Source organism: Hipposideros armiger, unplaced genomic scaffold, assembly GCF_001890085.2.
Source record: "Hipposideros armiger isolate ML-2016 unplaced genomic scaffold, ASM189008v1 scaffold_85, whole genome shotgun sequence".
Lineage (NCBI taxonomy): Eukaryota > Metazoa > Chordata > Mammalia > Chiroptera > Hipposideridae > Hipposideros > Hipposideros armiger.
Genome location: NW_017731435.1, coordinates 2,710,985 through 2,727,604, shown reverse-complemented (window position 1 = coordinate 2,727,604; position 16,620 = coordinate 2,710,985). Strand labels below are relative to the sequence as shown.

General features: G+C 42.9%; 1 long non-coding RNA gene across 2 annotated transcripts in view; it reads right to left on the bottom strand.

The window, feature by feature from the left end:
• Positions 1 to 4,435: 4,435 nt before the first annotated feature.
• Positions 4,436 to 16,620, bottom strand: part of LOC109383547 (uncharacterized) — a 22,016-nt gene continuing 9,831 nt past the window's right edge. For both annotated transcript variants that reach the window (XR_002124208.1, XR_002124209.1), the window contains exons 3-4: positions 4,889 to 5,008; positions 4,436 to 4,493 (exon numbers count right to left, since the gene is read on the bottom strand). This is a non-coding gene — a long non-coding RNA (uncharacterized LOC109383547). The remainder of the gene's footprint in view (positions 4,494 to 4,888; positions 5,009 to 16,620) is intronic.

The window sequence follows — 16,620 nt, the reverse complement described above, 5'->3', positions numbered from 1 at the left end:
TGCCCAGTTAAGGATGGAAGAGGTATAAGAGCATAAGTAGGTCTCCAAGGGTGTGTGATGTGAACACAGAGCCTCTACTCACTTCACCATCACTGATTCACTAATTCATTCAACCAGCATTTACTGAATGCCCATGATCTGCAACATGTTGTGAGGGTGAGAGAGTCAGGTAAGATGATAGCTGCCCAAGGTCCCATCATGAGATGCAGCCCCTGGGAAGACAGGCAAGTGGACGGGGGGCTCTAAAGGCACGAGGTGTCTCTCCTCCTCCTTGGCCTTCTCCATAGCCCAGCAGCTGCAATGCTACGTAACCAGAAGCTGAGGACACGCCACCTGTTTCTAACTGCTGTCTTAACCCGTTCTTTCCTACAGCCTTAACCCACAGGTAAGATCACTTCTTACCCCTGTGTTAAAAACATTCAGAAAGATGAACACAATGGCAAACCTTGTCTTCACTTAGGCCCCAATAAAGTCAAATGTTGCCAAGAAGGGCAAGAAACGGTCATGGAGACATCTCAGCACAGAGGACCTTGGGGTTCAGTAGAGCTAGTACTTACTACAGAATCATATCCCAGTAGGAATGCACCTCCAGCCAGTTTCCTGGTGCACAGAATGGAGATAATAATACCCAGCTCGTGGGGTTGTTGTGAAGATTAAATTGAATGATAACAGATGTAAAGCCATCATCACCTAGTAGGTATCCAATAAACATTAGTTTTCTCTGCCTCCAGCAGTTACTCACAAATTATCAGCACTTGCTGAATCCTGAAATACCACCAAGTTACTCAAAACAAATCATTATAAACACCGTGCTCATGCTGGCTGTAACTTCTTTCCAGCTTTAGCAGAATCATGTAAGAAACACTCGGGGACATATGGATCTAACGAGGGGAGCCTGGAGCCAGGCACGGTTCCATCACCGGCCCCCCCACCCGACAGCTGACTGCACCTTCCTCCCACTTTTTCTAAGTTGCTCCAGTAAAAAGAGGCAAAGTCAGGTTTGCTTTTCTTAAACCCAAAGTGAGTAACAACTGCCCATGAGGGCAGGGAAGGTGCAGGGTGGGCAGGAAACCCAAGTAGCGGGTTCAGTAACTAGCAGGACCCAACGAAATTGTCCCCATTCACAAATGAGCAATACTCCTCAAAAAGGGTCTAGCAGGGATATAACCCAAATAAAACACAGACTACATCATGGAAAAGTCTGACAATGGACATAGTTTCAAAGAATCTCTCCAAAAATGGGGGTGGGGTGGGGGTGAATGTCTTCCAGTTAAATGACTTTTTTATATTCTCAGATAAATTTAAGAGAAAATAGAATATGGGACAAATAGTTTACAGAAGAACTATAAGAGATAAAACACAGGACATTACAAAATAGAGATAAAAATAAAGAATAACAGAAACAGATAATCTAAGATAACAGAACTGTTATAGAAGTGAGAATCTCAAAGCAGCAGGAATTTGAAAAGACAATGCTGAGAATGTAGGCACGTGGACAAGCCTGTGGAGAAGTCCACAAAACAAAGCAGAAAAATGAAGGATTATGAGGAGAAAGTGATAGATATGAAAGGAAAGCATAGGTTCCAGTTTAGATTCAGTTGGTTTCAACACAGATGTGGCTGTTTCATTCATTCACCCACTTAGCCATTCATTTGTTCATTCTACAATTCTTTGAATGATTGAGTTCTGACAATGTGCAGATGCTGTTCTAGCACCTCTGACATAAGCTGTGAGAAGCCACCACCTCACCTGGGCTTATAGTGGAGACAAGACAAGGAAGAAGCAAAAACCTGGACAAAGCTCAGAGGCTGGCGATGAAGAAAGTCAGCTGAGTGAGGATGGAGTGGCAGATGAGGACGTGGGGCAGAAAAGGAAGCCACTCCAAGTTCTAATGGAAGGAACACTTTCCTAAACCAAAGAGCCAATCCCCAAGTTCAGGGAGAAAAATTATACAAGACTATAAACCCAAAGATATATCCAGAGAAAATGACTGGAGTTCAAGAAATTTAAAATCCCATAAGGTTTTTTTGTTTTTTTTTAAGGGGCAGCAAACCAGATGAGGAAACCAGCTCACAAAAGTAAGTTCCTGACTGGCTCACGGTTTCGCTCCCACAGTTCAGAGCCTGGAGTCCACAGAACAAGCTGGGGCCACTGGCTCTTGCACCTTCGTGCAAAAGGGTGATGACCTAGATGTGTCTGTCAGTGGGCAGAGCATTTAGAACTTCTGAATCCCTAGGGTGGAACTACTATGAAGCAAACATCTGATCATTCTGAGGCAGGGGTCCCAGAAAAATCACACTTTGAGAAACCCTCTTCCCCAATGTTTTGGGGGAGGAAGTATGACTTAGGATTTTATACCCAGCCAATGTGCTTATGTCCACAGTGAATAGAAAACATATTTTCCAGTAGCACACATGGAAACAAGAAAGCTAATGCAAGCTAGGCAAACAAAGAAATAAACAACGAGGATAAATAAACTGCTTGTGAGCACTAAAGATGTCTAATTGTGGAACCAAGATAAAGCAATTGCAAGAACAATGGGGAAAAAAGCCAAAAGTAAATACATATTTTTATTTAATCAAGAATATTAAAAAAAAGAATATTAATATTGTAACAAAAATAAAAATCCAGAGACAGGAAGGGAAGAGAAACTATATGGCCACTTATTTCCCCATTTTTTTTATAGGTTGGGGCAAATCAGTACTATTTGAAGCTGATAAATTAAGAAATAGAAATGTAAGGACTTTTTTTAATTATAAAAATGAACACTAGAAGAACAAAAATGTAATTTAATCTTTCAAATACTAGACAGGCTCTCTCTCCAGTGCAATCTCTCNGTAGTGATATTCAGCAATGAGGGATGTAGCATTTTTTCTATAATGAGTTCATGAGCTTGTCAGACCTTGTATTTTTAATATTTAATAAACATTAACATAAAATAGAGGTATTTTATTTTAAAAATAAAACAAAGAATAGTTTTAATAATTAACTATTTTTAACAGGAAAATAATAACCTAAATACTCCAATACAGTGATTGTTAATAATCAACAGGACTCCATACAAACACACATTATGAAAATTAAATCTGTGATACGTGATAATTTCTATCAAGCATTCAAAAATAGTCAAGAGCTATTAAAAAGTAAGGTGAGGATTACCTGAAAATTGAGTTTTATTGCCCTGCCTGTTTGCATGTCACTAGCATCCTGTGTCTTCGATGGACTTTCTCAATTAGTGGCATGGAGGCGTCAAAGAAGGCGAACAAACTGAATGTCAGAAGCATCAAGATTATAGCCTTCCTTGAAGAAACAGGTCGAGTCACACTTGGGCTGAGAAACCTGTAGAGCTGGCCACCAGTTAATGACAAACGTTACGGCTGGGGATGAGCAGAATGAGCTGCTGGTGAAATTCCTGTATGACAGCAGTCCTGGATGTCACCTATCAGTGGCGGTTATCACCACGTGTCCACTCCAGCAAGCGTCTTGCTGTACTGTGGGCAAAGCCCCTTCCTGTCAGAGCTCACACCAACTCTCCCTCCAAGGGACAGACACGTGCTGGACCTCACGCTGCCCGCACAGCACTCCATCCCATCGACGACTCAGAATCCGCAGGGACGCCGTGAGGAGACATTTTCATTTGCTGAGTGATTCTCTTGTGCGCAGTGATGTGAGTGACCCAGACCTGAGGCGTGTGGGGGCCGCCCTGCGGGGCCGACAGGGGGCACATCTGACACCAGGTTTATACACAATTTCACTCCTGCGGGGCTGGGCCCTCTGGTCTGGATTCAGGGTTGAAGAAAATCATAAGACTTTTGACTGTCCTCCAAGCACAGAGCAAACCAGGAAAGCTGGTCAGACAGGCGGGCAGCAGGGCCCTGCCTTCCACTCTAGGGGACAATGAGGTCCTCACATGAGATTGTGAACCGAGAGAGGAAATAAACACTTTTTTTCGTGACACTTTAAAATGCCATTGAAGAACACTGTCTGCTTTGAAAAGGCTTATTCAAATGACCTCACTGAAGGAGACACTCAATATTTTGAATAGGTCAAGCCTATCACGGTAGAACTAAAATACGATGTTAGATACTGAGGAAAAAAAAATGTTAAAATGGCTCAGTAAGACCAACCATAGGATAAAAAGCTATTTGTCAGAAGGTTGAGTCTTTGCAAACCCTTGACACTTTATTGTACTATGAGCAACAGACATTAATGACATGTTTAAGGGGCCGTATTTTAAAACCACGTGTAGATATATAAACAGGACATAACAAAAATACTTTTTAGATCCAAAGGCAACAAAATACTGGGTTTTGCTATCATTTTCCCAACCTGAAATGTTCAGTCTTCTGCTCGTGGGTGACACAGGCTCATCAGCCCAGCATCTAGGGGACCCAGGGGTGCTCAGTGAGGCCTTTCTGCAAGCATTGAGTCCACGTTCCCCTTGGTGTCTGGAACTGCGATCGAGGTCATCAAGTCCTTGAGATCACCAGCCCCTGTGACAAACAGGCACTCACATAAGAGATCCTGAGCGGGACTAATGCACACCCCATTCTCGCAACCACAGCTCTAGGCTAGAGTTTCTAATTTAGGCTTTTAAAGGGTGAGAAAAGAAAACCGAAGTTTGACCTCACAAAAGGTTTAGCTATCATGGTTAAGTATTAGCTCCTCTGTTGACAACACCATGTTCATTGGTGTATACATAGAAAGGGGTCTTGTTAAAAAAAACAACAACAATGTAATGTTGAAAAATTAAATCAGAATGCATTCTTTCATTAACCCCAATTCCAGCCCCTTTGCTCTATGCATTGAGTCAATTCTGTCCACCAGAAATCTCAGCATTGCTGAGCCTTTAAACAACCAGAAAGCAAAGATGGGCCCCAATACCCACATTTAGGTATCTCTCCAGATGTGGCTGAGCAGAAACGACACATGACTGCATTTGTGAATTTGATGGGCTTTTTCTTCTTCCATCTGGCAGCCAAAGTCGCCACCCAGCTCAGACGGAAACCTGGGGAGTCAGACTAAAGCCGTTAATATCTGCCTTTGATGAGATGTGGAGCCGCTCCTGCTCACTCGGACACCCCGCTGGCCTCGTCCACCCCTGCGCCCCACCCAGCCAGCAGACGTTAGGGCGTTCTGACACACACACACACGGCACCCCAAAAGCAGCCGCTCTGCTTCCTGCCACCTGGGTTAGCCATGGGACCTGTGGGCCCCAAATAACAACTTCACAAACAAACAAACAAAACCACACCCAAAACCCTGACCCGCGTGTAAGAAAGCAGGCGGTGAGGAAGGGGAAGACACCACGAGGCCTTTGCGCCTTCCCTAACCCTGGGAGGGAGCCCCAACTGTGAATCCAGGGCTTTCACTCCTGCTGGGTGGGGTGAGGTGTGAAGGGTTTAAAAATGGATGCACTGGGGCTTAGCTGCTAGAGACTTTCTTTTATTTTTCTTAAATTATGTATGGGGGTCTCTGCCTGGGAGTGAGGTGGGACCAGCTTCTGTGGCTCCTCCCAGGCACTCAATAGACCTTTCCTGCCGCTGCAAACACTTCTTCCTACACCACCCCGGAGCCAGCCAAGCTTCCGGCCAGGTCCAGGACCTCTCACGGGTTGCCACGTTGGAGAAATCATTTGAAAGGTAGTCACTCCATCCCTAAAAATTTCAGCATGACTCCTAAAAACAAGGGATCTCTTCCAGGGGCCTCCAGCCTTGACAGCCACGTCCTACTTACCTCCCTTGAANAAAAAATACATGGGGCGGGGATTTCCCATTCACAATAACAAGAAACCAGATGAGGCTAAGTATAAACTCAAGAAACATGCAGAACCATACACGTAGCTCAGTGACAGCACATGAAAGAGAACTTGAGTAAACAAAAACACATACCTCAATAGTAAACAGAGAGCAGTTAGCACGAAATTAATAGATAAAAAAATAACATCAGCAGGTGTTTTTGGAATTGGACAAAATTATTCTAAGATGCTTATATGGAAAGTGTCAAGAAACATTTTTAAGAGAAGAGTAATCTGCATTAATAAAGCCTATAATAAAGTTACACTATTTAAAGCAGCTTGATGCGTACATAACGTGCTAAAAATCCGAGCTGCACACTCAAAGAATGAAATTCAATTTCCCTACAGGATAATTTAAAGGAATAATTTTTTTAAAGGCAATATGATACAGAAATAAGAATGGCTAGGTAAATACAGGCAACAGAGTAGTCTCCAAAAATGTCTAAAATACGTATAGAAATGTTCATGTTACAGTGCTGCCATTCAGACGGATGGACGCTTCAGGACATTGTTCAGGGCACTGACCAGCAAACTGGGGAAGGGAATAACGAATCACTACTGCAACTCGACACCAAAGTAAATTTCATTTTGGCCAAATACTTAACTTGTGTGCGTGTGCGTGCTTTATTGAGGTGTAACTGGTATATTTACAAAACAAGCCCTATTGAATGTATACAAGTCGATGAGTTTGAAGATGTGCGTACATCTGTGATACCATCACCATGATCAAGGCAAGAAACAGACCTCTCACCTCCACATGTTTCCTCCTGTCCGTCTGGGTTTTGTGGTTCATTTGGTTTGGTGTTTTGGTCTTTGTTTTGTTTTGCGGTAAGAACACTTCCCATGAGCTGTACCTTCTTAACCAGTTTTTAAGTGCACAATCCTGATTTGTTTAGAGAGTTAGAATGGTGGTTGCCAGGCCTGGGGGAGCGGGCGTGGGGGACACGTGGTTCTACAGATAGAAAGCTTCAGTGATGCAAGATGAAGACGTTCGGGAGATCTCCGGGGCTTGCACCGTCAGTGCGAGCATGATAGACCCGAAAGAAGCGCGGATTGCCCTGATGAATTAGAAATGGCTAAAACAGTTATATTTGTGTACAAAGAAAGCTAGGAAGAAAAAAAAACAAAGGACAAGACTGATAATGCTGACTCAATAAACTGTAAAATTCTGCAAAGCAAAGTTCCACGAGAAAATGGTGGGGAAAGTGCTTCCAGCACCCATGACAGGTGGCAGGGAGGTTTTACAAATGTGAACAGAACTTTTCCACATCTTGTTCGTTTACATTTGATTGGCCCCAAAGGAAAATGTCCAAGATATAAACGGGCTGCTGAGAAGCAATACAACAAAGATATGAAAAAACCGTAAGTAAGTAAATGCCAATCATAGCCATACCACCACTTCCCCTGGCTGATTCGCAAGGCTGCCCCACCCACTGATGTCCAGTTCTACCCGAGTACGGGAAAGGGGCACGCATGCATCCTTACTGACGGCGTGGCGTGGTACAGCGTTGACAATGGTCATTGGGCAATACTCGTCAACATGCACAGTGCACATGCTTTGATCCAGCTGAATTCCACCTATGAGAGCTAGTCTTACAGTGCATTGACTTGATTTTGCTTGCTGTCTCTCTCTCTCTCTCTCTCTCTCTCTCTTTCTCACACACACACACACACACACACACACACACACAGAGTGTTTACTCCAGAAAAAATACAGAGAAAGCTTTCAGTATGCAAAGCCCTGGTCTGCACTGTCTATGTGCATTGTTCTAATTCTCTCAACAACCCCGTGACATGAGTTTCTTTCATCCCAATTTTACAGATGAGGAAACGGTTTCAGAGAGGGTAGGCAGCGTAGCCGACGAGCACTTCAGCGAGGACTTGAGCCAAGTCCCTCGTATCAGGGCTTACGCTCTAAAGCAGCATCCTTTTTCTTGCCGAAAACAACTTCAACATCTATGAATTGAGAACAAGTTAAATGAAGTATATTTTGGAATACTAAGCAGGATGAATTTTCATCAGCTTGAACTTACATATGGAAGTGAAAAACCTTCCAGGATGTGAGGCGAGAAAAGGCAAGACACACAGGGTATAACACGCAATTCCTCTTGTGTACGTGCCCAGCAATGCCCGCGAGGGCACGGAAGACAGTGAGAGCCAGGCAGTTTCGGGGGAGAGGGACCCCGACAAGTGGAAAATGGGCTGGCAGGGGTGGGGTGGCAACTTTCCGTTTAACATACTTTGTACTCTTTGCTTCCTTTAATAATGAGCATGTCTTTCTTGTATCATTTAAAAAAAAAACAAACGCTAATTTTGAAATAAAGAATAAACATTTCCTGGACACTTCCCCAGGATATGAGTCTGCTCCCGAGGTACACACCCAAGTCAGGGGAGCTGACAACATTCTGACAATAGGATTGCTAGAAAGAGAGGAAAACATGACTTCAAGATGTGAGGTTTCCTCACAAACAAGAGGCAGTCAGAGCTGAGTCCTGGGCTGACGGCTGCATGTCCCCATGGCATTTTGTCCTGTTCTAAAGAGAGGGCCCTTAGGAAGCCTGGCTGCTGTGAGCACTTCAGCTGTGCACGTGGGCCCTATTTTTACAGCGTCGGATTCCTGCCCCCACCATCACTCATTTTCAACATGAATGTGCCCCACAGCTCAAGGAACATGAGGCAGGGTCACTTCAATACAGGGCACAGGTATCTCATGGTTTCCTATTCGAGCAAATCACCCCGCCACCCCGGAGGAAATTCTACAGCTAAAGACAGATCAGTTTGTCCCTTTAAAATGAGGGGAGCCTGACAGAGCCTCCGTGGAAAAAGGTACAAAATGACAAGGATGGTTCCACGTACTCAGTCACCCCTCGCCGGGGAGGAAGATTTTCAAAAGAATTAGACTAGAAACTTCTTGGAGGTGAAAGGGCAATGCCTTGGGTAAACCACTCAACCCAATCTGCTGTGGCATTTTTATAAAAGAAGTCAGGATGTCATCACACGGGCCTTGGAAAACAATCAGCTACGTTTCAACGCCTCGTTCCTAACACACACACCAGCCATGTGCTCATTTGCCTGCTTGTGAATTTGCATTATGGACAATTAAAGAACAAGCCCCACTTCAGTTAGGGAAGATATACAGCTCCTTACAGGAGAGCTGTAGATGTTCTTAACAGTGTACAGACACGGAGATTAAATTTCAGAGAGAGATTTATTTTGTGCTATTGTCCCGTGAGTCACCAGAGAATTGTGCAATGCAAGTAATCTGATCAGAATAATGCATAGCGACATATTTCAGAAAACCAATAATTGTGGTAACACTGAGCTCTGCAAGGCGCCAAAATAAAGTCCAGAATCACTCTCACCCTTTCCCCCCAATTCCTTAATCATAGCTTCACGAGATGGCGCAACGCTGTCCGCTGCAGGCGCAGGCTGGCGGAAACCACTATCGGACTTTGAGAGATTTATTGTAATTTGAGATCTACGGCACTTCTCTGGACCCAAAATCAAAATGATATTTTATAGACGAGCCTTAGCAAGATTTTACAGCTTTTATATCTTCAGGATTCTTTGTCCTTGGCTACGTACTGCAGGTTGTTTTGGGGTTTTTTTATTATTATTATGTTATGAAGCAGTTAAGTCAAACTATAGAAAAATCACTATAACTGGCTGTATTTAAATTCTGTTCACTTCTTTAACCTTTTGACTTACCTGCATAAAAGGTAATCTTTCAAGAACAAGTTCCAAAAAGAATCATTTCCTCTTTGCTTTCCTCAAATCCTCATGGAATAAACAGAATCTGTAACCAGATCCCTTTCACCATTTTTTATTCTGCTCATATTGGCAATGATTTTATAACAGGCAGCCGGTTTGCTCTCACACATTATCACAATCAGTGCATCCTGGGATTAGAAACCATTTAGGGCCCAAGCTTTAGCCCCAGTCCCGCACAGCAGTGTAATGAACATTACGCATTCTTTCGCTTTATTATCTCTCTGCTGGTTCAACCAAGGAGCTAGGAGTTTGGTCCTCATTTTTAAGGGAGGTGCAACCTGCTTACCAACATGGGAAGTGGCGTCAAATGAGATTGCAGAGGTGGCAGGAAAGTAAATGCATGAGTTCTTGATGGCCACCATCCCATTTTATCATGAAATGGTCATGCACTAGATACCCCTCCAGAGACTTTTCCTGAGAACATTTCTTTACAAACATGGACTGGTGTCTAAATTGCTCAAGAACAAATATGTTGAGTTGCTGAAAAATTGCATTAAGAAGAGTGGGGCAATCTAACAAGTGGCTTAGAAGCCTGATCACAGGGGAAGTTGCAGGCAGTTCAAGGGCAGTCCGTTCTGCTGCCTGTGGATGGATTCTGGGTGCCAGTGGGTCCTAGGAGGACACGCTGCCCCACCCATCTCCAGGGTGGTGGTCCAGCTGGCAGGGCAGGGTCGGCTCTACCCTGGGCATGGTGCCTCCACTAACGAAACCGAACGGGGAAGTTCAGCTGCATCCACACAGGATTGCCTCCCAGGACCGCTCAGCATGAAACAGGGTGGGGACAGTAGATTGCACCCTGTTCAACCACAATTTCCCAGCCTCAGATCAAAGATAGAAACTGCTCTGCAGAAACGGAACACCTGATAAAGACCCCTAAGAAATGCCTTTTGTTGTTACCCATCAAGTAGGATAGGCGTCCCAAAGATGATTTGGCTCAGAATCTATGCTGAACTTGAATTTGGACAATAAGACCAGAGAATATTTTAATACGCTTTTATGGTTCCTGGGCAAACCTTAGGTAGGTTTTCTACGCCTACCTAAGAACAAGTCCACCTGTGAATAGTTAACAAAGAAGGAAAGAATCCATCTCGGGGGCCAGTGTTAATCTTTAGTTCATCCGTGAAAATGGGAAATGGATAGTTTTTAGGGAAATGAATGCCTTCTGAGCCCCACACCATTAAGAATATTAACTTAGTCGATCTTTGTAACAGATAATATTACCACCTTATATTAATATAGTGTTTTACAGTCATTTCATTATTTTTGCTTCTTAACCATGTGAACCAGGTAAATAGTAGAAATATCATTTTAGATGAAAATTGGAGCTTTGCAAAAACATTGACTATATCCCTGTTAAAATTAGAAATAAGACAAAAATGTCTATTATCACTATGAATGTTTAGCATTGTTGTGATAGATTTTTCCCAAACAATGACATGTGAAATACAAAAAAAATGAACTATTATAAATGCAAAATCATTCTTTGAAAGTAATATACCACTACATAGATATCCTGAGAATTAATTTATTGAGTAAAGTAACCAGAAAAAACTTAAATATAGAAAAATTAATTCCTCAGTTGTTAGAAAACAGAATGGGAGAAAATTATTGTCATAATAGCAAACAAAAACATAAAGTACAAGGACAAATCCTAACAGAAATTGTACAGAATTTGCAACAAGAAAACCACAAATATTTCCTAAGAATAATAGTGAGAAAATAAAAGATATAACTTTTAAAATAAATTGTTTTTATAATGTAGCCATAGTTGGTATGACTTTAAGAAGTAAAAACATAATGCAAATAAAAGTGTTGTAACATAGAACCAACACTCTAAATGACATCAATAAACTATGGGAGATGGATCAATAAAGAGTGCCTTGTCATATTTGAGGAAGCTGAAACTTATTATCAGACCGAAAAATCAAGACAGAGTGGACATTTAAGACAAGGAAGTATATTTTATATAAAACTATATTTCTTTTGGCTAATAGTATAAGGCCCCATACATTGAACAACATAACATCAGAATATATATAATATGCCCAAGCTTTAGTGCATAAAGAAACTTCAATAGATCCCACAAAAGCAGAAACCACAGAGGCCATTTCTCTGAATCCAAAGCATTAAAACTAGAAACTAATAATCACGGGTAGTCCCAAAGTGTCAACCTACTCACAAACATGAACCACAACCTCTAAATAACTTACAAATGCAGATGAAAGTCAAAACCAAAATTACAAATGCTCACTAATAAGAACGCTCCATGTTGAAAGCGGTGGGTGAAGCAGTCCTTGGAGGAGAATTTGGAGCTTCAATGCATTTTCAGAAAAGACTGGACTAGGCAGAGATCCAAGATGGCAGAGCCAATAAACGCTGGGCCTGCATCCTTCCGTGAACACAGTAAAATTACACCAAAGTAAAGAACAATCAGCCTGGACAACCACCTGAAGCCTGGCTGAACAGAAGTTTCATAACGACAAATGTAAAGAAAAAGCTACGATGAGACTAGTAGGAGGGGTGGAGACGTGAACAGGCTGGTGTGAAACCTCCGTGTGGCAGATGAAAATGGGGACGGAAACCTCTGCCGTGAAGGCTCCCCCGACCCCGAGGCGTGAAGGACCCCTGCTCCTCACTGACTTCCTCAGCCCAAGTACTGGAAGAGGAGCCTCCACATCTGCCTGTGAAAAACAGTGAGGATTCTGACGTTTCAGGTGGGACAGAAGGGAGTGGGAAACCCAGGCCTCCTCTTAAATGGCCCACGCGCAGACTCACTCGCTCGCAGACACTCACCTTGGGCTCCAGCGAAGGAATGGTGACTTGCGAGGTGTTAGTGGCATGCAGGGAGCAGACTGAGGTGTGTGGCTCCCTGGCAAGGGCTGGAGGACAGTCGGCATTTTCTCTGCAGGGAGTCCTCCTCCCAGGCAGTCGGCAGGTGCGCCATCTTTCCTGTGTTGAGCCCGCCCCGACCCTTAGGGCCAAATCTGAATCTGATTGGCCTGGTGAGCTCCAAGGCTCTGCCCTGCTGACTCACTGGGACCCCACCCCACCCAACTCTCCCAACACCTGAGACACTTTCTCTACAAGCAGCCAGCCCCACATGCATTGCACTCTTCTGGCTATTGGAATCCACAGGCCCAAAGCAGGTGGTGACTGGGCTGGGTGTGCTCTGAGACTTTTGCTCAGTAGCTCCAGGCTCAGCACTGGCACCAAACCATAGTCTACGATAACCTGATGACCACAATGATTTTCACTATAGTGACTCCCTGAGATCCTGCTTCACCCAACTCCATACCACATGAGGCTTTATCAGCGGCTGAACCTTAAGGCAACAGGCCTCAGGGTATCCTGGCATTTTGTAGAGCTACCCCAGGCCCGGTACTGGTGGCAACTGATCTCAGTTCACAACGTGGCCTCTCCATCATGCCTCCAGGTTCCACACAAGCAGCAAACAACCACAGATCGCTTTATAGCTCCTACCAGATAGTCCCTGGCCAGTCACAGGCAGTGGGTGACCTGGGCCTGTACTGAAGCCCCTCCCAAAAAGCCCCAGAAAAAATGTACTTGGAGGTTGGCTTCAGACCACAGCAGAGCACCACCCAATTAGCCCCACAGGTGGCACACACAAAGGGCAATCTCAACAGGCACCAGAACCCACTGGTGCAAATCCCACTCAGTAAGGTAAACCCCCCACACAGCAGCCCAAAAGCTGTGGACATGGCCAAACCCCACAGCCAATCAGCTTGAGGGTCAATCCCACCCACTAATGTGCCAATAACAATCAAGGCTCAACTATAACAGGATGGCACACACAATCCACACAAGGGTCACTTCTGGAGCACCTGGAGCAGGTGACCAGGGAGACTGTGCCAGGGCCCCACAGGGCACCTACTACATATGGCCACCCGGACAAGAGTAGGAGACATAGCTGATCTACTTAATACATAGAAATAAACACAGAGAGGCAGCCAAAATGAGGAAACAAATAAATACACCACAAAAGAAAGAAGAGGAGAAAACTCTAAAAAAACTAAATGAAATGGAGGCAAGCAACCTACCAGAGACAGAGTTTAAAACAACATTTACAAGGATGCTCAAGGAACTTAGTGAGAACTTCAACAAAGAGATAGCAGGCATAAAAAAGGACATAGAAACCAAAAAAACAACCAGTCAGAAGTGAAGAATACAATAACTGAAATGAAGAATGCCCTAGAAGGAACCACCCGCAGACGAGATGAAGCAGAGGATCAAATCAGTGATTTGGAAGATAAGGTAGCAGAGAACACCCAATCAGAGCAACAAAAATTAAAAAGATTCCAAAAAAATGAGGAGAGTTTAAGAGACCGCTGGGACAACATCAAGCATACCAACATTTGCATCATAGGGGTACCAGAAAGAGAAGAGAGAAAGCAAGGGATTGAAAACCTATTTGAAGAAAAAATGATGGAAAACTTTCCTAACCTGGTGAAGGAAATAGGCATACAAGGAATGTTATAGGGACTTCTTTAAGATGGTGGTGGGGAGAAGATCAAAATTATGAATAATAAAATGGAAATAGATACATATCTATCAACAATCATTTTCAATGTAAATGGATTAAATGCTCCAAACAAAAGACATAGGAGGGCTGAATCGATAAGAAAACAAAACCCTTACATATGCTGCCTACAAGAGACTCATTTCAGATTGAAAGACACACACAGATGGAAAGTAAAGAGACGGAAAAAGATAGTTCATGAAAATGGAAATGAAAAAAAAAAAAAGCTGTGGTAGCAATACTTATACCAGACAAAATAGACTTTAAAACAAAGGCTGTAAGAAGAGACAAAGAAGGACCCAGTGATCCCACTTCTGGGAATTTATCCAAAGAAACCCAAAATGCTACTTCAAGGGGACGTGTGCATTCATATGTTCATTGCAGCATTGTTTACAATGGCCAAGATGTGGACACAGCCTGGGTGTCTGTCGATGGAAGAATGGATAAAGAGGAGGTGGTACATATATACAGTGGAATATTGCTCGGCCAGGGAAGGGAATGTGTTCTTGCCATCAGTGGTGGCATGGATGGACCTGGAGGGTATTATGCTGAGTGGAGTGTCACACAGAGAAAGTCATTTGTAATGTGGGATTTCCCCTATATGTGGAATATAAAGAACAAAATTTAAAAAAAAACACAAATCAGAAACAAACTCATTGATACAGAGAACATTTTGATAGCTGCCAGATGGGGCAGGTGAAAAAAAGGGAAGGGATTAAGAAGTACAAATTGGTCATTACAAAGTACTCTTGGGGACGTAGGGTATTTCATAAGGAACATAGTCAATAATATTGTAATAGCTGTGTATGGTGTCAGATGGGTTCTAGATTTGGGAGTGATAGATGGGAGGGAATTGGGGGCAGGGTGAAAAAGGTGAAAGAATTAAGTTGTACAAATTGGTATTTACAAAATAGTCATAGGGATGTAAAGCGTAGGGAATATAGTCGATAATATGGTAATAACTATGTATAGTGCCAGGTGGGGACTAGACTATTCAGAGGGATCACTTCTTAAATTATACAATGTCTAACCACTATGCTGTACACCTGAAATTAATATAAAATAATGTTGAATTTCAGCTGTAATTGAAAAATTAAAAAGGGGGGAAAGATGAAGGGGAATAAGAGGTCCAAATTCCAGGTACAAAACAAACAGGTCACAGGATGTAACGAGCAGCATGGGGAATGTAGTCAACAATGTTGTGACAGCGTGGGACGGTGTCAGATGGCTGCTGGGCTTATGGTGATCACTTAGGTAGATAAATGTTGAATAACTACGGCGTACTTCTGAAACTTACATAATATTGTATGTTAGCCATATTTTTAATAAAAATCTTTAAAAAAGAAACGATAAAGACTAAGAGTAAATTAAGCATTTAATTCACGAAGTGAAAAGAACAATAACAAAGAAATGTTAAGCAAATTTGAGGAAATAATTAACCTCAAAAAAGCAGAAGCTGCCATTTCTCATGTCACATTCTAGGTCATTTGGACCAATGGAAAACAACTAATAATAATGGATAGTTTCAATATCCAATATCATTTATGAGAGAGAGAACTCAGAGAGGTGAGCTGAGCCCAGAGCACTGGGGTTGCTTTTACCCCAAGAGGTTTGGCAGTAGGTGGCCCTACAGGGGAAGGCGGCAGATGCAAGGGCCAGGGCCCAGCCATGTTGGGGGTGTAATCGGAAACCAATTTGGTAAATTCAAATACAAACCACTTCCCAGAATCCAGCAAGTCTGCTCCTAGGTATGTACCCTAGAGAAACGTGTACCCCATGATCTGAGCAGGAATTCACACCATCTGCTATTTTTAGCCCAAAGCTGAAACAGCCCAAATATCCATCAACAGGAAAACACATATGTAACTTGCAGTTTTTACAGAAGATTCCCCAGTATGGGAGTGAAGAAAGAACAGCTACGCATCCAACAAGTATCCATTGTTGAGTGAAAGAAGCAGGAGGAAAGAAATAGCATATTCATATGCTTCTAATCCAGAAGTTCATAAAAATTAGGGAAAACTACAGTACCTCGGGTCTTAACACAGACATAAGCAAGGACATCGTTATCTCAAAAGTCAGGACAGTGGCTTCCTCTGGAGGGAGGAAGCCTCTGAGTTCTGGCAGAGGGTCGAGAGAATGCTGGGTGTGGGCGATATTCTAATTAATAGCGTGCTATAGTGTAAGTCCATTTATATGGGCTTCTTTTTTCATTTTCCTAATACAAAAAGAAGGAAAAAGTTAAGCAGTAATTAAGAGAGTATAAAATATGCCAAAGCACAGAGAGTAAATTTGAACAGAAACAAGAGCTCTTAGAAAACACCAACAAAATAGCCAAGGCTTTTTAAGTCTGGTCAAGTGAAAAGAAAGGAGCTTAAAAACCTTAGAATACAATCAATAATGTTGTAAGCATTTCTTAGGGGGCCAGATGGACCAATGTCCTTTTGGGGAGTCCACTTCATAGTTGATGTAGAGGCCTGACCACCGCATTGTATTTCTGAAACTGATGTTGAATAAT